Below are 22,391 nucleotides of genomic sequence, written 5' to 3'. Positions count from 1 at the left end.
TCGCTTTTGTTTTAAGAGGGTCCTTTTGATATGAAAATTTAAATTGTGGATTAATTTGCCAAGATTCTCCAAAATGACTCTTTTAATATTTTCATGCCAAAATATGAACTGATTCTTTATTCATCTAAATAGGGATGGCGATGGAGAGGGATTCTCTATTCTCCATGGGAACCCGCTCCTAATGAAGCAGGGAATCCTCGTCAATCAATCCCATAGAGACAGAGATGGGGAAAGTTCATTCCCCATCCACGGAGATGGGGAGGAGACAGACACTGTAGTCCCCATGTCATGAGGATCCCCATCCCTGTCTCCGAGAACCCGATGTTTATACATATAAAATTATTAATTTTTTATATTTTATTCCAATATAATATTCATTAGTATACATTTATTAAATAAAAACATATTATCATATATATTTATATAGTCATCATAATATTTACAAAATATAAATATGCAACTTAGTCTATTGTTTAATTGTTGTTTTTTAAAATTTAGAAAAAAAATACATTTTCATATATTAAAATCAAAAAAATATTTTTTATAATTAAAAATACGCTATTTTTTTTTCAAATAGCTAAGGATAATATTAAATAATATTGATTATTATTAAAATAAAGTCTTAAATTTAAAAATTAAAAAAAGTCATCATATTTAGAAGTTAAACAAGGATGGGAATTTCCATGGGTACGAAAAGCCCCGTAAGGGTGGGGATGGTGATGCATTCATCCTTAATAATTAGATGAGGATAGAGATGAAGATTTTCTATTTAAGTGAGATAGAGATGGGGAAAGTTCATTCTCCATCCACGGAGATGGGGAGGGGACATGCAGTGTAGTCCCCATCTCATGAGGATCCTTATCACCGTATCCACGAGAACCTGATTTTTATACATATAAAACTATTAACTTTTTATATTTTGTTTCAATATAATATTCATTAGTATGTATTTATTAAATAAAAATATATTATCATATATATTTATATAATCATTAGAATATTTAAAAAAGGCTTAATTGCACCAAAAATCACCAACTTTCGCGTGTTTTTGGTATTTAACATAATCTTTTTTTCTTGACATAAAAAATCATCAACTTTCATTTTTTTGCATATTCGTCCTCATACCATTTCTTTTGAAAAATTAAGCGCAAAACGACGCCGTTTTAGCGCAAAACGGCGCCATTTTACATTCAAAACGGCGATGTTTCACATCCCATGGACAAATATGCCAAAAAATGAAAGTCGGTGATTTTTTATGCCAAGAAAAAAAGATTATGTTAAATACCAAAAATACGCGAAAGTTGGTGGTTTTTTATGCAATTAAGCCTTTAAAAAAAATATAAATATGCAACTTAGTCTATTGTTTAATTGTTGCTTTTTAAAATTTAGAATACAAAAAGATACATTTTCATGTATTAAAATCAAAAGGGTTAATTACATATAAAATCACCACCTTTACACGAAATTGCAAAAATAACATGACCTTTAAAACGTGGCAATTCAGGGCACCACCTTTCATTTCTTTTCAAAAATAACACGGGCACATTTTTAGTGGCATTTTTACTGACGTGGCGTGACATGTGGCACTCTCATTGGGTGTCCAAGTCAGCAAAATTTTATCAAAAAATTTGCCCATGTTGTTTTTGAAAAGAAATGAAAGGTGATGCCCTGAATTGACACGTTTTAAAGGTCGTGTTATTTTTGAAAAATTTGTGTAAAGGTGGTGATTTTATATGTAATTAACCCAAATCAAAAAGATATTTTTATAATTAAAAATACGCTATTGTTTTCAAATAGCTAAGGATAATATCAAATAACATTGATTATTATTAAAAGGGTTAATTCCTAAAAAAATCACGAACTTTACACGAAGTTTCATTTTAATCATGACCTTTAAAAATTACCATTTAAAGTTACGAACTTTCATTTTGTTTCAAATCTATCATTTCAGTGTATTTTTATTGACTAAATTCTTCAATAAACCATTAATGAACGATCCAAATTATAAATCGACATTAAATCTTATTATCTTTTAGTTAGAGTATATAGGATTAGGAATTTTGGTTCGATAAAATACACCGGATTTTACTTTGGCGATAGATTTGAAACAAAATGAAAGTTCGTGCCTTTAAATGACAACTTTTAAAGTTCATGATTAAAATGAAATTTTGTATAAAGTTCGTGATTTTTTTAGGAATTAACCCTTATTAAAATACTCTAAGTCTCTAATTTAAAAACAAAAAAACAAAGTCTACTTATTTAAAAGTTAAACAAGGATAGAAATTTCCATGGGTACGAAAAAAACGCATAAGGACGAGGATGGAGATGCATTCATCCTTATTGATGGAGTCTGTCTTCTGATCAATAATTTAACCTGCAAAATAAGGTAGAAGCTATAATCATACGGTGGTTGTCCGATTAACTCTCTGATGCTAAAGTCAGTAGAGGCTTAAGCAGAGTTTTGTGTATATTAATGTAGTTGTGTGTTTAGGCATACCTCAAACTCCTTATATATATTAGTTGAATGCATACCTAGTAGACGTTGAGTAGGAAAGTGATTTCTATTTAGTAGGGTTTGACTTTGAGTAGAAAAGAGACTTCCTATTTAGGTAAAAGTCTTATTCAGGAATGTCTCCTGAATAGGCTTATCTTCCTAAATTGGAGTTTGTATCCAAATAGGAAAGATACTTCACAGATCTGATTCCTGGGCGAATCTTTCTGACGACGCGCTTTATCTGAGTCTTCAGGGGATTCCGCCTTATCTTCGTGATTAGGTCTATTCCTTCGATCAAGGCGACTCTTTCAGATTCAGTCCTTTTATATTATTTAGCTTTCAACTCTTAGGGTTAGAGCGTGATATTGTCTTGGGAAACAAATCTTGTGTGACTCGATTTTAGCTAAAGTCTTGGTATGTATGCCTTGCTAAATTTTAGCTTTGTTTTTGGGTGAGTTGATTCGTGTTCTGGTGCGTCGTTTTGCTTATTTGTCAAGATTTTCATATTTTCTCTTTTCGCCATGTGTCAGTCATCTATTAGTCATTTCTGGTTTTTAGACAAATGTCTTTTCGTGACTATTAATATGCTATCAGTTATATATTTAAATGGTTGTCTCCTTCCTTGTGATCTTTTATTTACTCTCTCTTCTTTTTCTGAACATTTTCAGTTTTTATCATTTAAATTTCAATCTTCAATCTTCGTTTTTCCAGGTAACTTTCTTGAAACATCTTTTAAGGTTTTCCGTTTTAGTCATGTTTTGTCTTGGGTAGCATTCATCCTTTCCTGTAATGTTCTTAGTGTTTTTCTTGTTCTTGGTGTTCTTCATTTTTTGGGTAATTTGACTTGTTTTGATCTTTTTTTTTTCAGTTTGAATTTCTTTTTCCTTGTTTGTTAAGATTTCCGCCCTTTAGATGGCTGCCATGGGAAGTCGAGAACCGAATGGGCCTCAATGGCTCTTTCTAAGTCTAAGCTTTCTAGCGAAGACATTCAGGATCTTTCTTTTATATATAATTTTCCTCCTGGATATGGTCCTAAGAAACCTGATTCCCGGATTGTAATACCCCAAAATGTTTAATTGTTTAATTGGACCATGTGTCCAGTTTTGAGACGTTAGAGTGGCGATATCGGAAGATTTTCCGATAAGATTTAGATAAATAAGTTTTAAGTAGGTCGGTTTTGGGAGGATAATAATGATGTATTTAATATTATCTCCTAGCTAGAAAGTTGGAATTGGAATGAAAAGGGAAAATGTCAAGAAAAGTCCCAAAATGAAGTTCAGGGACTAAAGTGGTAATTTAGCCACTACGTCTCAAAATGAAAATTTATATGTTTTGACAGGAAAATATTAATATTGGAATTCGTATTGTGTCACGACCCAAAATATTGAGCCGCAACCGGCGCTAGAGAACGGGAGTGGTAGCTCCGGAACCCGTAGCAAGCCTAAAATCACAAATAATTTTTCGCAAATAATATAAACAAACAGCGTAACACAACAGAAGCAAATATATAACATATATAAACATTTACACTAACTGTTCCGTTAACCTCGCGGGCTCTAGTTACCGTACCCTGTACGAACTGGCCTCGCGGTACTATATACATCAGTTAGTGTCTCAAAACATCACACCGGCATCTGGGGCCGTGGATCATATACAAAACACGTAGCCTATCAAAAAGCATATAAAACAATAACAGCAGTTAATATATACAATAAAAATAAACTGCTGTCTAGGCTACTGTTCTACCGACACAGGACCACTACTGCAGCACTCACAGAAGTCAGAAACTAACATATACAACTGACTTCTGGACTTCAAAATTGGCCCCTAACTAAGTCCACAAGCTAAGCACCTGAAAGACATCAAAGGTGAGGGGTCAGTATTTGGGAAAATACTGAGTGAGTTGACATTTACTAACAATATTAATATAGAAACATAGCATCGCATCTCAAGAAAATATTAATATAAAACATATAAACATGTATTTGATCCGTGTGAAACTAATATCCTAGCATGCGACACATCTCTCGAATAATCATATATCATTCAACCCAATCGTAAATATCAATTGCGAGTCCAACTCGCTGGTGGCCCAGCCACTAGATACGGGGACTTCCAGGCTACACCGTAGCCGAGTTCACTCTCGTATCGAAATCATATACCCAATCGTAAATTTCATATTCATCAACAGCTCCCAGCTGTGTCAAGTCATTTCTCAATGCAAACATACTAGACTGACTCGATACTGGTGATCACACAGCCTATTGACACCCAATAGGTAGCTAGTTTCTTCGGATCGCATACTAGTTCTCGCATATAGAAATTAAATAAACATATAACATCCAATCAATTGTATATAATGCGATGCATGAAAACAATATATATATATATTTTCATAAAATAATTTTAATATATATAATACATGAAAGTAAAAGTACAACTCACAGTGACCGCTATCCAATCAATGAGGTGATCTATGTAATGATATGCTTGCACTAGACCTCGTCTGGTGCTCTCACCGCTCGCTGACGCTTCTGACACATTAATAAGTCAAATACGCGTTTAGTACCTAAAAGTGAACTTTATAAACTTAAACCCAAAGTTACCATTCTTTTATTTTGTAAAACGATTCGTATATCGTTAAGCGTTAATCAATATCCCATACACGTTTAATACCCTTCGAGGTATATTACTAATTGTTAAGTTTGTTGCTCGTTTCATATGTTTTCGGAGTCCATATAACGTTTCTGGGTCGAGCTAGGTCGTGTCGGACCTCGACACGACCAACGGGGGTTGGCGACGGCTAGGCACATCGTGCCTAGCTGCTCTCACGTCGTGAGAGGGGGGTCTCACGACGTGAGAGTCAGTCTCGCGTCGCGAGACATCATCTCGCGTCGCGAGATGTGTCTCACGTCGTGAGACAATTTCTCACGACGTGAGGCACCCGTTTTCAGACCTCAAACGTCAATTTTTACACCGTAATCCGTCCAAAACCATTCCGACATGCTTATATACGCATAAACCATAAAACCCAACTCCGAAACGTTCAAAAACAACGGTTTTAACATGTTTTACGCACGTTCGATTCAAACCGTATCGAAACAATCCAAAACAGCCCATATTTACTCCATTTAACATCAATTCTCAAAATATTTACCTTAATTTGATGCTCGGAGACGATAGGGCTTTCGATTCTGAAGAGATCGCCGCTTGAATCGCTCGAATCGGACGTCGAACGGAGAAACGGCGGCGAAACGATCGTGATCGGTGGTTTTTTCTTCGTTTCTGGATTCTTCTTTCTCTGCTCTTCTTCTTTCAAATTTTGTTTCAATATATGGAATGGCTAAAGGTTCACTTTGATCCTTGTTCTTTTTGTTTCTTATCATATTTCTTTAAACTTTTCAATCGTACGATTTAGTCCATAACTAAACCGTTAACTTCTTTTATTATAACTTATACGTATTATTTATATCCGATAAATAATACAAAACTCGATATTAACACTTTCCCGTCAAAATCCAATATTTCTATTTTCGACACAAAGTGGCTAATTTACCACTTTGGTCCCTGTACTTTATTTTGGACTTTTCTTAATATTTTTCCTTCTAATTTCAATTCTAACTTTAGAATTGAAACATAACCTTAATTTCCGCTTAATTATTTTCCTTAACACCGACTTACTAAAATTCATTTATCTCGATTTTTATCAAAGACTTTCCGATTTCGCCACTCCAGCGAATCTAGACAGGACACGTGGTCCAATTGGATAATTATACATTTTGGGGTATTACATATTGTTTATTGGATATAAATAATACGTATGAAAATTGGTTAAAGGATTAATCAATTTAGTTATGGACTAAATTGAAAAAAAGAAAAGTTCAAAATATAATTTGTAACAAAGAAAGAAAACAAGAATCAAATAATCCTTTTAACCTTGATATATAAAGGTTTGGATATGAAAGAAATAAGATCAGAGAAAGGAGAAGAGAATCCAGAAGCTTCGCACTTTCATCGATCGATACCGTCGTTCGCTCGCCGTTTCGCCGTTCGGCGTCCGTTTCGGACGATTTTTGCGTCGATCTCTTCGGAGTTCAAGCCTCTATCCCTTACAAGCATCAAAACAAGGTGAGTTACACGTTTCTACCACGAAAAATGAAGAATAGGGGGCTGTTTTGCGGGTTAGATCGTATTTATATTGAATTCGACGTTTTGGAGCGTTTTGTGTTGATTTCGAAGTGATAAAAGTGTTATAGGAGCCTCAAAATCGTCGTCCTCAAAGGGTGCACGACGTGCTGAAATTCAGCACGCCGTGCTAGTGCGCGACGTGCACCAGTGAAGGGCACGTCGTGCCCTTCATGAAAAATGAAGGGCACGATGTACCAAGCTGGCACGACGTGCCCTACTTCGACCAGAACCTCCGTGGGACTTCCGGGAGCGAAAATGAGCTTCCGATAGCTTGATTTGAGTGTGAAACTCAGTCAAATGTCCTGAAATGGATGTAAAACATTATAGAAGTGAATGCTAATATGATAAGTAAGAAGTCGGTTAAGAAAGTTATATAATTCCCAAGTACGAGGAGTAGTACTCGATAAGTCTTAAGTACGACTAAGGATCATCGAGTTTTCAAGCAAACTAGAAGTGGAATCTAATCAACTTAAACTTAGAACTTAAAAGTATTATACGTATAAACATGAAATCTACGTCTAACTATTAGACGTTTTATCAGACATGTCAGCGAGTAGTGGGGTCAGCAGAAGTGGATTAGTACGAGCATATCATCATATCGACTTCATTATAGAGTGGATAGCGATCACTGTGAGTTGTATTTTACTTTCACGTATTATATATTAAAGTTATTTTATATAGATATATATACTGTTTACACGCATCACACTGTATATAATTGATTAAATTGTTATATGTTTTATTAATTTCTATATACGAGAACTAGTATGCGATCCGAAGAAACTAGCTACCTATTGGGTGTCAATAGGCTGTGTGATCACCAGTACTGAGTCAGTCTAGTGTGTTTGCATCTGAGAAATGATTGGATACATATGATATGATATGAATTCGATACGAGAGTGAACTCAGCTACGGTGTAGTCTGGAAGTTCCCGTATCTAGTGGGCTGGGCCCACCAGTGAGTTGGACACATAGCTTGAGATTTACGATTGGGTTGAATGATATATGATTATTCAAGAAATGTGTCGCATGCTAGGATATTAGTTTCGTACGGATCAAATACATGTTTATATGTTTTATATTATTGTTTTCTTGAGATGCGATGCTATGTTTCTACATTAATACTGTTAGTAAATGTCAACTCACTCAGTATTTTCCCAAATACTGACCCCTCACCTTTGATGTCTTTCAGGTGCTTAGTTTGTGGACCTAGCTAGAGGCCAATTTTGTGTTAGTGATATGCACTAGGTCAATCATGTTTGACCATGTTTTGACTTTATCATTTTGTTATTTATTGATTGGCAGTTTTTATCATTTTATATTAATGATTAAAATACTTGAATGGTTAATTCATTCTAAGGTCATCAAGTATGTGACTTGATAGTAGAACCCTTAGGTTTAATAAAAGAATTATATACCATCTATCCCTAGTCTTAATAGAACATTGAGACTAGTATGATGTTGACTGATGATTATGTTTTACTAATCATGTATATGAGATATTAAGTCAAATCATAGGTGCTATTTGAGAAATAAGGCACTGGATGACCCACTGTGAGAATACTACATAGATCACTGTCATAAGTAATTCTCATTACAGTTCTATTAGTATAATCCTTTGACCTTGAAATCATCATGGATTTCTACATAGCTATTTCATGTTTTGATACAGTCTTACATTATCTTTAACAGGATAATGGAATAGATAGTCATTGAATATGAAAGTAACTATGTGAGAAATGTGAGTGACTGAGAAGGAATTTGTCCCTCATTTATTTGAGTAAGATATCTATGGGCCCCTTGAAAAAGATAGACTGAAGGAAATGCATGGCCATGCTAATTGATAAGGAGTTATCATTTTCAGTCTACTTAGAGTCAAGAAACTAATGATTGAATATTATAAGGATGACATGACTATGCCTTATATTCAATCTGGATATCGAGTGACAAAGGGATTAAAATATTATTGTAAATGGTTAAATCGGATTATCGATATTCGTATAACTTGGGTAGTCATAATGTCTTGCTAGAGGCCACTTATGACTTGTGGGCTGAAATAAGGATTTCGAGCCTACTGCCAACGTTATATGAACCTACAGGGTCGCACACTAAGAACAGGCTCAAAATAGTTATGGGTTGTACAAGCCCAATGTGATTAAGTGATTAATTATAAATATATATATATATATATATATATATATATATATATATATATATATATATAATTCGTAATATATATATTAATAAATATATATATTAATTTGAAATTGGTTTAAGAATCACGAAATTCATTATTCACTAAATCACTAAAATTCGAAATTGCTTGTGAAGCAATAGTGCTAGCACACAAGCACTAGTTTTGGCTAAGGTCTGTTCGTGTGGATACTCGTAGAGGACGCGTTCTTTTGGAGGCGTTTCTGATCCGAGGCCAGGTATCACCAAAGTGAACCACCTCCTTCCATCCTACATTGCTGTTGAATTCGACATACAAGTAAGTACTTATTCTGTTAATTCGAATTACATGGATCTTGATTTGGGTTTTTAGATAAATTTTTGAAATTCCGCTGCGTTATGAACCTATAAAACCCAACATTTTGAAGTCCAGAAGTCAGCTGTGTATGTATAGTTTCTGAATTCTGTGAATGCTGCAGTAGTAATCCTGTATCGACAGAATAGTAGCCTAGACAGCAGTTCATTTTGGTTGTATATATTACGTGCTGTCTTGTTTATATTTTTGATAGGCTACGTGTTTTATATGTGATCCACGGCCCCAGATGCCGGTGAGATGTTGTGAGACACTAACTGATGTATATAGTACCGCGAGGCCAGTTCGTACAGGGTACGGTAACAAGAGCCCGCGAGGTTTTGAACAGTTAGTGTACATATATGATTATATGTTATATATAAATGTATTGCTTCCGTTGTTTAATATTAATTGTTTATTATTTGCGAAAAATTATTAGTGATTTGAGGCTTGCTACGGGTTCCGGAGCTACCACTCCCGTTCCCTAGCGCCGGTTGCGGCTCAATAATTTAGGTCGTGACACGGATGCAGGCCTTCGGGTATCCCAGTTCGTCTAGGGAGGTCGTTATTTTTTAGAACAATTAGCTGTAGGACTTCGATGTCCTTTAGATCCTTTCATTGTAGAATTGTGTAATAAAGTGAAAATAGCCGTAGGAGAACTTTACCCTGGGACGATTCATATTATACTAGCTTATATAGAAGCATATAGACTTCGGGGGCAGCGTCCTCCTTTAAATGTGTTTCGTCATTTTGTAGAATTAAGAAAATCTGATGAGTGCTTTGTCTTTGCTCTCAGTAGGAGAGGTAGATCCGTCATTCATTTGCCTTGTTTGGATAATGATTGGCGATCTAGATATTTCGTTGTCTATCATGACTTTGCTTTTTCCCATTTTCCTTTTTTGCTTTTCTTCTAAGTTCGTTGATGTTTATCCTTCTCCTCTAACCCTATCTGAGTCTATTTTGACATTTGACCTCTCTTTGCACGTCATTGTTCAAAAGCCTCTTTTTTTCGTTTTGATAAATAGTCATGTCAGGCGTCGTTAGATGCATTTGGAAGATCCTTCAAAGAGTCAGCGTTCCTGCAGAAAAGCTCTCTTCTAGTAATTCTAAAACAGATAGACATCATTTGTCGATGTAAGGATTCTAAATCCCTTTCTGGAAGGAGTTTGAAAACACGCAGGGTGGACGTGGAAGTCCGTTTTGAAATTTTGGAATTTGATTTAGCCTAGCGGCTGTATCTAGCGAAAGGAGTTTTCACTAGACTTGTTATTGGAGGTTTGATTAAGCGAAGGTGTATCATTTAATCAGATTCGTTTCTTTTTAGGTCCGGCCTAACTGGAAGTTTTGAAAATCTGGTTTTGAAACTGGAAAATTTGTTAGGCGGACCTAAGATTGAGATCGAAATAGTAGTTTTTGAAATATTGGATTTAGAATCACTACATTGACAGTCATGCCTCAAGTATAATCATTATATTAGGTTGATTCCTTAGGGTAGTGTCTAAGCTGGAATGCATGTGGGCTGAGTCATTGGGTTTTGGTAGTAACCGGTTTAAGGCTCCTATAGACAGATACACCTTTGATAGGTCTCCTCAATCACGAGTACAAACGACCGAGGTACTGGGCTGTGAGTGATGCTACTCCGCATAAGACGTTCTGGGCAATGGAGTGCAGAGCCAGAGCGTGAGAGCGGCTATGAGTATCGGGGCTGGATAGGGACTCCTAGAGAGTAGGTGAGAAGAGAAATTTCTAATGCAATGCAACAGGTGCGAATATGTCTGAAAAATAGAGCCGGTGATCGATAAGGTGCAAACCGTGCGGTTTAGGTCCATGGAAACCGTTTTTGAAAACAATTATGAAAATGTTTTTGTGTTTATGTTTTAAAGATAGTTGTTTTAGTCCCCAGTGGAGTCGCCACTGTGAGCGAAGCCGGGTTCGGGGGCCGCTCGCCCAAGGCTTATGGCTGACTTCTCGATCTGGAAATGGTTTGCAAAATGGAGTCGCCACCTAGTTCAACTAGGAAATGCCTTTTAACCGACTGGATCGCCTTACTCGCCTCCGGCAAGTCTATCGTGCATCAGACCAAAGACAAGGGTTCATGGACCTCCCCGAGTCTCATGTGCTTGGCTTATCTGTTATCGGCTTTATTTTCTGGACATATTCGTTTTATATCTCATCTCAACAGTATATGCAGTCCACATGATATGAAAGCTGTAAATAAACAGTGATGAAAGAAGTAAACACGTTTGACGCACATATGACTCGATCTGGACTGGCATTTCAGGCAAGTAGCAGGTACTCCTAAGCATACATCTAACCTTAGAGGTTTCTAGCAAGTAGCACAAGTCTGGCTGGTCTGGATATTTTACATGCACAAAGCCTAAAACCGGATGCATAAGCGTGATTTGATTGATTTTATTAGGTGATCTTGAAAAACCTATACAACCGTTATTACTTTTTCATGTTAGTCCTACGATGTCTAAGTGATGGGCTAGATTTGCATTAATGGGCCAATTTTGAGTGATTAGTCCTTTAACCTGTTAATTATTGGATTTGGATGCTTTTGAGAAGCAGTAAACAGTATCAGCATGCTCAGGGGCAGTTGGATATACATACAAGGTTAGAAATACTTTTAAACCTCGTTGACTTTGAGTGCCTAGCACTCGCGCGGGTTTTGACCATCGGTCTGGTCAGAATTGGCCTTCGGTCAGATCACGAGAGTTGTGCATCTCGTCGATCCGGTTCTACTGGTTTGATCTGGAGTCAATTCCGAGTTCGGGTTAGCCCAGAATCGGCTCTGGAAGGTGCTGGTTCACTGGGCCTCGGGCTCGTGGGCCCGGTTGGCTGGACAGGTTACAATAGCGGGCTTCGAGGCCCTAAAAAAATCGGGTTAAGCACATTTACGATTACAAACAGGTCCTACAACTAAAACAATATCTCAGGAATCGAACTGAGCCTAATTCGAAGTCCGGATGGGCCCGAAAACACGTTTTGAAGTTCGGATCGCGTCTGGAAGGATCTGTGAGCAAATATGCGGAACTGAGGAGCCATGAACACGGCGCAAGTTTAACCTGGCGGCGCCGGTAGTTCATTGTGGCGGCGCAGCCACTTTATCCCGGCGGCGCCGTCGGCTTCAGTGGCGGCGGCGGCGGTTCGTCAGCAGTTTTAGGGGTCGTTTTGTTTTGCTTCGTTCTCACTCGTTTTAGCTTCGTTTTTCATGCAAAATTAGTCAAAACAGCATAAAATCGAACAAGGAATCCAAAAAACACATAATCGAAGTGTTTTAAGCTTATCTACACGAATTTATTTTTCTGGGCAGCAACTATTTATAGGGTTTTCTTAAGGTAAAATTAGCTAAAATCTACCTACAACATGCATTCTAAGGTGTTCAATCGATTGTTTTCTGGTTCTGAGCATTAAAAACAGCTAATTACAGTGATTAACATGCTTTTTCATCGAATTTTATGGTGATTAAGAAAACATCGAATTAATTGATTAAAGCTACTTTAATGGCAAAATTAGCAAATAACCTAAACATGCAACCTAAACATATTTGCAGCAATTATGGCAATCATATATGCAATATTTATGGCAAAATCAAAAGAATTTAATGAGGGTCCTCAGAAGTACCGTTTTAGGTCCTTGGCTCGTTTTCTGGTGAAGTGGATGCGGGATCCAGTTTTGGATCTGTGCAGTGCTCGCGTTCTTGGAGAATCAACACGTGTTCAGTGTTTTCAGGACTGGATTTTTGTGTGTGTGTGTGTGAGGTGGCCGAATTCTACTGGTAAATTTTAGGGTTTGTGTGCCTCCTTGTGTCTGATTTCTAGGGTTTGTCTGCCACGTCCAGCTAGGCTGGATTAAGGTTGTATTCATAGGGATTAATTAGGTCTAGGGTTAGCTTATGTGTATTTACAGGTTCGTCCTAGCTAGAGTTTGGTTAAGGGTTGAAGAAGTGTTAAGTGATAAGTCTAGATGTATTTAGGATTAGGTTTTAATTATTTAATTAGGATTTTATTTGTATAATTCGTATTTACCCTTGGTGGCTAAGTAAAAAGGTTCTAAAAGTCTATTTCGGTGCCTAAAACTATAAAAAAAAGGCTACTAAGGTCCTATGGGTTTGGTCAGGGTCAATTCCAGTCCGTGAAACTTGCAAATTGGCCCATAAACTTCTAAGATATGGCAATTAGTCCAATTTCTAGACTTAGATTACAATCTCTTTAGATTTTTATGGGCTATTCACGCCAAATTACGTTTCAATCCTCCAAGTTTACAGCTGTGCACAGATTACGCATGCTTAGATTCCAGCAAGCAAATCAAAAGCTCGTCACCCGGACAGATTTCTCTGGAAATCATCATCGGACGCTTCAGTTCCTTATCACTTTTTACATGTCCGAAAAATAGGTGTCTACATTAAGATGTAAAGATAAATTAATGGCGAAGAACACTAGAGTTTCGGGATTTCACTTAATCATAAGATACATTGTCATCTATGGAATTGATGTGATTCAATGACGGTATTCAAAATTGCTCTAATATTCTCTCGAATCAAGAAAGCCTATTCAATTAAAGTGAGTTCAATTTCTCAATCCAAACCCTAATTTAATCGAATGATGAAGGATTACAACCTATATGTCATACACAAATCCGTAGGTATATCTCTATTCTACGATAGTTATGCGAATTAATTCTAGATCAGAATTGATGTTTCATCTCTCAATACTTCACATAAATTTTAGATAAAGTTCAATTGATGGCCAAACAATCAAATAACGATGAACACGAGAATTAATTACTGAAACACGATATTAAACAATCTCTTGCTAATATAAAACTTCAATCCATAAAATAACAATGAATCCTACAATTAAACTACATCCCTAGCTCTAATATAAAAGTTTAGCTACACATAATCTGAGATTGAAAAGCAAAAACAGAATTGAAAGAGTTCATTAAAAAGAGAATAAGGAAAAACTCTTTAGATTACAGGTTAGATCAATTGTCAGTTGATTCCTTCCTTTAATCATCAAGAATCCTTGCTTCGATCTTCAATTAGTCTTTTTCCTCCTTGTGGTTGCTTTAAAAGTCTTTGAGTTGTGTAAAAATCGAACCCTCAGTCAGCTCTTCTTATTACCTTTTACAGTCCCCAAGTTTAAAGGAAAAAACCTAAAAAATGGACTGATTTTTGCTCTTAATAACCAGACCTACTGACCGGTTCTACCGGGTAGGTAAAGCCGCAGGTCCGGTTGGCTAAAAAATACTGACAAGAAGGTGGACCTTACCTCCAGCCTTTTCTACTGGGCAGGTCCGGCCAGAGGTAAGGTCGTTTACCTTACCTCCAGCCTTTTCTACTGGGCAGGTCCGGCTGAAGATAAGGTCGACTCCAAAATAGCGAATTTTGTTGCAATCTTCGGTCCATTCGGCTCTTTATTACACATTTGTTTAATCCTAAAGAAAGTTAACAAATTCCACGAATCAGGGCAATAATCTGTCAACTATAGCTGTCATATATATTCTTAGCTGTGCAAATATATGCTTTCCTAGAATAGATTGCTGTGTCTTAGGATTTGATTAAGGAGTTGATTTGTTGTAATTAAGGAATGTAATATTCTGTACTGTTGCTATATAATGGAGAGGAAAACTCAATGAAAGATATCAAATTAAACACAAACTTCTCTTGTCTTGTTATTGTATCAGAGCTTTAGGCTTCTTGTTTCTCTTCTTATTTGTGAATTTTTTTGCTTATCGTCTGTGAGTTTTTTTAGTTCTCTTGATCTTGTATTCATGGAGAAATCGGAGATAGCCTGTGTCAAGTTTTCGGGAAAGAATTATTTTGCTTGGGAATTTTAATTCCAGATTTATGTTCAAGGAAAAGAATTATGGGGGATCATTGACGGCACAGACAATAAGCCTGCTGATCCGATCAAAGCCGTTGAGTGGATAGCAAAGGATGCTCGTGTCATGAGCTGGTTGTTACAAACCATGGATCCTTCTCTCGTCGTCAATCTAAGGCCTTACAAGACCGCCAAAGCCATGTGGGATTATCTCAAAAAGGTATACGAGCAAAACAGCTCAGCTAGGCGATTTCAATTGGAATATGAAATGTCCAATTATGCCCAAGGAAATTTGTCTATTCAGAACTATTATTCTGGTTTTATCACATTGTGGACTGAATACACAAATATTGTTTATGCCTCCATACCGGAGACATCATTAGAAGATGTTAGCATTCTTCATCAGACAAGTCAAAGAGATCAATTTCTCATGAAACTCCGACTAGAATTTGAAGTTGTAAGATCAAATTTATTGCTCAGAAAACCTTCTCCATCCGTGGATGATTGTCTGAATGAACTTCTTCGAGAAGAGCAACATCTCATGACACAAACTACCTTAGAGCAACAAGGGAACTCTGCCAATGTTCTCAGTGTTGCATATGCTGCGCAAGGTAAACTTCAACCTCGTAACATGACCAACGTTCAGTGTTACAGCTGCAAGGGATTTGGACACATTGCGAATCAATGTCCCCAAAAATTTTGCAATTATTGAAAAGTGAAGGGCCATATTATTTCTGAATGTAGGCGGCGTCCTCGGAATCGTAATCCAAGTGCTTTTCATGCCACAACTACAAACATGATGGCTGACACAATTCCAGAATTTGCTTCTTCTCAACAATCTTCTCTTATTCAAGAGAATATTCAGCAGATGGTTGTTTCGGCCCTTTCCGCTCTTGGAATTACTGGTAACAATGATTCATTATCAAAACTTTGGTTTTTTGACTCTACTGCTTCGAACCATATGACTCCATCATCTGCTAATTTGCTTAATATCAAAAAATATGATGGTAACTTGCAAATTGAGATTGCTAGTGGTAATCGTATTCCTATTGTTGCTACTGGTGATATTTCTTCTACCCCATCTTTGAAAAATGTTTTTGTTGCTCCTAATTTATCTACTAACCTGCTGTCAATTGGACAACTAGTAGAGAACAATTGCCAAATTACCTTTTCATCTTCTGGTTGTGTTGTGCAGGAGCTGGCGTCGGGGAAGACGGTAGCGGAGGGACCTAAATGGGGCCGACTCTTTCCTCTTCATTTTAATAAACAACAAAGCTTATGAATGTTTTTTATTTTCTTTCTTGTTATGTTCAACCTGAGCATAAATCTTGGCATTTGAAGTTAGACCATCCAAATGATAAGACACTTTCGTTCATGTTAAAATCTGGTGTATTAGGCAATAAAATTCCATCTAAAGATGTCACTTTTGATTGCTCGACCTGTAAATTGGCTAATAGTAAGACTCTTCCATTTCTTTCTCGAGATACACATGCCTCCAATTGTTTTGATTTAATTCATAGTGATGTTTAAGGAATTTCACCTGTCATTTCTCATGCTCAGTATAAATATTTTGTGACATTTATTGATGATTATAGCCGTTTTACTTGGATATATTTTTTACGTCGCAAATTTGAAGTTTTTGTGTCTTTCCAAAAGTTCCTAGCCATGATTAAAAATCAATTTTCCAAAACTATTAAAATTCTTCGTACAGACTCAGGTGGGGAATATATGTCTCAAAATTTTCAAAATTTTCTTGAACAAAATGGCATTATTTCTCAAAGAAGTTGTCCTTATACACCTCAACAAAATGGTGTTGCCGAACGTAAAAACAGACATCTCCTTGACGTGGTTCATTCATCACTCATTGAGTCTTGTGTTCCATCAAATTTTTGGGTTGAAGCCTTGTCCACTGCTGTCCATTTAATAAATCGTATTCCTACACCTACAGTTCACAATAAAATGCCATATTTTCTTCTTTACCATAAGCAGCCTACATATCAACATCTTCACCCATTTGGGTGTGTTTGCTTTGTTCTTCTTCCCTCTCATGAACGTACAAAACTCTCTGAACAATCTGTTAAATGTGCTTTTCTTGGCTATGCTCCACATCAAAAAGGTTACATGTGCTTTGATCTCGTTGCTCAGCAAATGCGTGTTTCTCGCAATGTTATTTTTTTCGATCGACAATACCTTTATCCTTTCAGTGCAGCCCATTCTAATGATTTTACTCATTCTCTTCTTCCCGCTTTTGAGGATATTTCTCATGAACCTCATTCTCATTCTTTTCATCCTATCATTCGATTTCAGCCTAATGTTGTTTATACACGTCAAAATAGAGAAAATATTCAACAGGAAGTATCAGTCCCTGAAATCTCTCATCAACAAGTCCCTCAAACAAGCTTGCTACCACCACCGCCTATGTCTTTCCCTGCCACCAGCCCCTGATAGTGATCACTCTACACTCAGAAAATCCACTCGCAGCTCATGTCCACCAGAAAGGTATGGTTATTCTCCTGAAAGATTTGGTCATCATAAATCTATGATTGCTACGCTCTCTTCCATTGTAATACCAGGATCTCACTCAGAAGCAGTAAAGCAGGAATGTTGGAGACAAGCTATTCAAGAGGAAATAGATGCTTTGCAACATAATCATACTTGGGACATTGTCACTTGTCCATCTGATGTAACTCCCATTGGTTGTAAATGGGTCTTCTCGATCAAATTGAAATCAGATGGATCCTTTGAACGACATAAGGCTCGTTTAGTGGCTCTTGGGAATCGACAAGAATATGGGATTGACTATGAAGAAACATTTGCTCCAGTTGCCAAAATGACAACAGTTCGTACAATCATGGCCTTAGCAGCTTCTCAGGAATGGCTTATTAATCAGATGGATGTAAGAAACGCATTCCTCCATGGGGATTTAACAGAGAATATTTATATGCGTTCTCCACCCGGTTTAACAACTGCTGCAAATGAGGTATGTCATTTGAAACGTTCTTTATATGGGCTTAAACAAGCTCCCCGTGCCTAGTTCGCAAAATTTTGGAAGACTATGCTTGATTTATCCTTCGTACAAAGTCAGTATGATTCTTCACTTTTTTATGCAAGACTCATCATGGTATTTTTTTGTTGCTTGTATATGTTGATGACATTTTAATCACTGGTTCTGACATCGACAAAATTCAAGAACTGAAAATATCTTTACATGCTTCTTTTCACATGAAAGATTTGGGTTCTCTTGCATATTTTTTGGGGCTGGAAATTCAGAGAAACACAAAAGGTATTTTTGTTAATCAGCAAAAGTATCTCAAGGATATAATTCAGTTGGCAGGATTACAAAATACTACTTCAGTAGATACTCCCATGGAATTAAATGTCAAATATCGTAATGATAAAGGTGACCTTCTTCAAGATCCTACATTGTATCGACGACTTCTTGGAAGTCTAGTTTATTTGACAATCACTAGACCCGATATATCCTTTGCCGTTAACTTGATGAGTCAATTCATGTGTTCTCCTCGTCATTTACATATGGCTGTTGTGAAGCGAATTATTCGCTATCTATATGGTACCCCTCATCGTGTTCTTTTCTTCCATGCTGGTTGTTCTCTTAAACTGGTTGCTTATAGTGATGCCGATTGGGCGGGATGTCCTGATACGCGCCGCTCTACAACAGGATGGTGTGTATACCTTGGTGATGCTTTAGTTTCTTGGAAGTGCAAGAAACAAGCTAGGGTCTCTAAATCCTCAACTGAAGCGGAGTATCGTGCCATGTCTGCCACATGCTCGGAAATAACTTGGTTGCGTGGTCTGCTCTCCGAATTGGGCTACCATCAAATTGATCCTACTCCTCTCCATGCTGACAATACTAGTGCTATTCAGATCGCAGAAAATCCCGTCTTTCATGAACGTACAAAGCATATTGAAGTCGATTGTCATTCCATTCGGGAATCCTATGATCATGGTTTTATTACGCTTCCTCATGTTTCTACCGATCAAAAAATTGCCGACATCCTTACCAAGCCTCTGCCTTGTGCTCAACATCAGTTTTTCATACACAAATTGATGTTGTTTGATTCACCTACATCAATTTGAGGGGGGATGTCAACTATAGTTGTCATATATATTGTTAGCTGTGTAAATATATGCTTTCCTAGAATAGATTGTTGTATCTTAGGATTTGATTAGGGAGTTGATTTGTTGTAATTAAGGAATGTAATATTCTGTACTGTTGCTATACAATGGAGAGGAAAACTCAATGAAAGATATCAAATTATACAAAAACTTCTCTTGTCTTGTTATAATCAAATCATAATTTACATAATCCTATAACAATTATATCACAATATTCTCAACAAAATATGTAAAATTATGGTTTATCAGAGAGTTTGATGGAGAAAGTGATTATTGCACTGTTGATAAGTCGTGGAATCAATGTGAAGAAGAAAATGGGACAAAAGATTCAGTGTAATAAAAACACAATAAGAAATATATACTATAAGGAGGGATAAAATAGAAATGACAAATATAAAAAGGTAGGCATGAAAAGAATGTTTTAAAAGTGAGAGATTTTTGCAAAAAATAAAATTCTGAGTCACTAACATAAACATTTCAGATTTTGGGGGATTCCGTGTAATTTTCTCCTAAAAGTTCTCATAAGTTTGAGCGAATCAGGCCCAAAAACATCCATCGCTCACGGCATTGCATGTGAATATTTTTTATTCAATTAATAAATTTAGTTATATTGTATTATATGAAAAATTTATAAATTAAGTTTATATTAGTTAATTGAATGATTTAGTTTGATACAAATTATAAAAATTAAGAATTTTTTAAAACCAATCAATAGATTTTTGGCCTAATCACTCAAAAACCCCCCACCTTTAAACTTTTTTTCAATTCCACCCCGACATTGAAAATTTGTCAATTTTACCCACTTTTAAATTTTCCGTTTTCAATTGTACCCCAATATTTAAATTTTTGTTAATTTTTTACTTAAATGATGAAATCATTCAATTAATTAAGTCTAAACATGAAATTAATTTTTTTTTATTCAAAAAAGTACAAATAAGTCCTTTATTTTTAAAAACTAACTAAAAACCATAATCAAATTAACACTAATTTAAATTCTTAATTAATTTAACTGAATTTAAATAAATTTTAAAAATCTACAATTAATATATGCGAGACATGGAGAATGTTTTAAACAAATTTCCAAACGCAAAAGACGTTAATTTAATTTTTCAGGGTACGATTCAAACACAAAAATGCAAAATAGGGTAAAATTGACAAATTTTCAACGTCAGGGTATGATTGAAAAGGGGCTAAAAGGTCGGAGTTTTTTTAAGACATTAGGCCTAGATTTTATAAATAAGGTTTTAAAAAATTGAAAAAAAAATCACATAGATCACAATTTATCAAATTAAAAAAATTAATAATATAATTATTTAATTTCATCCGCACAACGCACGGGGATCCACCCAGTTTATCTTAAAATCTTAAATCTAACATTGTCTCTGCTGATGAAATTGCTTCCACATAAAGCAAGACTGATCTTACTCAAATCAAACATTGTTAATTTCTGCTTCTTTTAGTGTCATGACTGATGAACTAGATCTTGATTCAGTGTTACACGCTGCATAGACATACAACAACAAACATCCCCAAGCGATATTATATAGAGCAAAAGTAAACTACAAATCTACACAAAATTGCAAATTCAAAGACAATGTCAAAAAATGAAGTCCCCAGCTAGCTGATGCTTGGGAGGATTTGAGAAGTTTTGCTATTGCGAACGCTTGTTGTCTTCGAAACTCTGAGTTGATTCAGCTTTAAGCTGTTTGGCGCATACACGATGGCGTCTTTCTCTCCCGTAAATAACCCAGAAGATAATGGATAGCATAACTGCAGTAGACACCATCACCAGTCCAATGTAGATCAAACTGCATACTCAAAATTTGCTATCCCAAAAACCTCGACACCTGTTAGCAGTTCGGTCCTCCATCCGCTGCTTATGAACATATAGGATCCTAGACATTAAGACAATGTCACTATCTTAATCTAGAACAATTAAACACCTCAACCATATACCACATTAACACATAAACTATCAAATCCACAAATCATAACATCATGCTTTAAAACCATTTTGAAATCTCGTAATCTCATTTAGCTCCGGTAAAACCATTTTCACAAATCATAATACCAAAGATGTATCCAAAACATTGATCAAGTGTCTCTTAATCCTGATCTAACGACAACGTCTCAACCTCGCCCTTATATCAACCCGCCGACTTAAGCATAATCTTTTAAGTCCGGTTTTCCGATACGGTGGTATAAAAATAAAAACTCACATTTTCCATATCGGAGCCTAAATTGATAAAATATTTTAGAAATCAAACTTATTCTCCATAAAATGATTAAAATAGCCCCTTTTTTTTGGCTTAAATACCACTTTTGGTTGAATTATTAAAATATTCTCAAACTTTTTAAAATTGACTATTTAGGTCTTTTCGTAAATCAATTAATTTCAAAATCAAAAAAGTCATTCAAAACACCCAAAATCATTTAACCTCGGATTATATATATTCATAATCTGGAATTTTGGTTAAAATACCAATTATCCCTTCAATTTTACAAAATTGCTCAATTCGATCCTTTAAACCAATTTCGATTTCATCCAATTTCAAATTAATTTCAAATTATCAAAAACCTCTAATTTTAGAAAATATAAACATCACATCCTTCAAGTTTTGGCAAAAATACACTTTGACCCCTAAACTTTCCACTTTGACAAAATCATCCAAACATCATGAAATTCATACCAACCACAATACATTAATTTTTAAGCATACCCATGTCAACAAATTCATGATCAACCCATGAGAACCCCAACATTCAAAACTTCCAAGTTCATGTTCTTAAACTTCCATATTTTGCAATTTCTTTTAATTAATCCCATAATTATTAATCAACTAAACTTAATCTTGCATATATTGAATTTCATCAACTTAAACTATATATTATCATAATCAAATAACAAGCAACTCATCAAATACCATCAAAAACATAAAAATCATGTTTCTACATATAAAAATCATATAATTTTTGCAACAACCAAATAATAATTAAAACCGATCAACACTGAAAATCCTTAAGAGGGTTTGAGTTTTATACCTCCAAAAACCACTCCAATTTTCGGCATTTATGAGAAAGAATTCTGTTTTATATGATTTTTGCAAGTTCTAGACCAATTCTTGAAAATTTCCATCTTAATCTCACATAAAATGGATGATTCTTGATTAGATGATGGGTTTGAAGTTGATAAAGGGTTTGGTTTTCAATTTTGTATCAAA

The sequence above is a fragment of the Mercurialis annua genome, linkage group LG5 (assembly GCF_937616625.2).
Source record: "Mercurialis annua linkage group LG5, ddMerAnnu1.2, whole genome shotgun sequence".
Classification (NCBI taxonomy): Eukaryota; Viridiplantae; Streptophyta; class Magnoliopsida; order Malpighiales; family Euphorbiaceae; genus Mercurialis; species Mercurialis annua.
Note: the sequence above shows the minus strand (reverse complement) of the source record.